The following is a 1,584-nucleotide window of genomic DNA, read 5'->3' on the forward strand; positions in this document are numbered from 1 at the left end:
TTCGCTATGAACAAGCAGTCGTTACAACCCTTTTTGAAGTTGAAGTTGAAGAAGGATAACTCCAGTGGGGAAGTCTAGGCAGGAGACTCCAATAGTTACTCGATTGGGACATTACAATGGGGTTACTCCAGTACTGTTACTCCAATGGCGTTCTTCCGTGGTGTTTTCCAGGAGCGTTCTCCAGTAGTGTTCTCCAGGGGCGTACTTCGCAGTGGGGGCTCTGGTGGTGTTCTCCAGTGGCGTTCTTCATAGGGGCGTTCTCCGCAGTGGGGGCTCTAGTGGTGTTCTCCAGTGGTGTTCTCCAGTGGTGTTCTCCAGTGGCGTTCTCCGCAGTGGTGTTCTGCAGGGGCGTTCTATCCGCAGTGGGGGGGTTCTTCATAGGGGCGTTCTCCGCAGTGGGGGCTCTAGTGGTGTTCTCCAGTGGTGTTCGCCAGTGGTGTTCCACAGGGGTGTTCTCCGCAGTGGTGTTCTCCAGGAGCGTTCTATCCGCAGTGGGGGCTCTACCGCTGGCTGCGCCACTGGCTGCCGCCGCAGGGTTGTTGACCGTATTGTGGGGCCCGTAATTGAAGAAAGAGAGGAGAGGCGAGAGGAATTTGGGTCGCCGAGCGCCACGCCACGCCACTCCACGCCGCGCCGCGCGCTGCCGGCAAGGCATCCGGGTATTGCAGGGCACAAGCTCGGCTCGCCGTGAGCCGGTGTGCCCGGGCTGCGGGCTGCGGGGCTCCGTGGGACTGGCAGGGCGAGGTCGCGGAGCGGAGGGGGCGGAGCGAACAGCGTGATTTTGTTATTATTGCGAACGCCATGGCAAAACCCTTCCAGCGCGCAGCAGAAAACCTCGTTTCTATAGAATTCAATAGCGAGGTTTACCGCATCTACATCTATATATTCACGAAACGGCAACAGACATGTAGATGCGGTAAACCTCACTCTTGAGTTGTCGCGCCGCGAGCATAGATAGGTGCTCTGTTGTTTTGAAAATTGTGTGCATTTTCGTGAACCTGCGACGAAGTTTGAAGAGTTTTGTCATATTCGCCAAAATAAGCACATTTTAGGAATACACTTTTAGAAATTTTTTTCGGTTTGCCGAGCGCGCGTTTCTTTCTCTCTCTCTCTGCTCTTCTGCGCGCCAAATGCCACGCAGCCGAGCCAGCAGAGCGTTCGAATGGTCGATGGCCGTCGATTGGCGGGACGATTCTGCTGCCGGCGAGGTGTATAGCAGCAGCGCGTTGCTGAGCCGTGCTGAGCCGTGCTGAGCGGTGCTGCGTCAGGAAGCTCGGGTTAATCTCGATGAGTCATCCCCCCGGAACCGCGTGCTGTGGCGTTAAAAGCTTCTCACTGCATTAAATCAAGACGACAACTTTGCTCGCGAGACCGCCGGCGGGAGCGCATTTCTGATGGAAACTATACAGCTCTCTCCTTGTTTTGTGCTGTTATTTTGTTTCTTTTCTGATCAATTTTCTGTTTGGTCCGTGTAGCTGTGGCCTGGCCCCCCGCGAGCAAGCTCGCGCCATTGTCGGGGAGTGTGCAGCCGCCGGCAAAAGCTAGCTGTTTCAGCGTTGGACCTGTGTACATAAAAGGGTGGGA

The sequence above is a fragment of the Frankliniella occidentalis genome, unplaced genomic scaffold (assembly GCF_000697945.3).
Source record: "Frankliniella occidentalis isolate FOCC.00 unplaced genomic scaffold, Focc_3.1 Scaffold95, whole genome shotgun sequence".
NCBI lineage: Eukaryota > Metazoa > Arthropoda > Insecta > Thysanoptera > Thripidae > Frankliniella > Frankliniella occidentalis.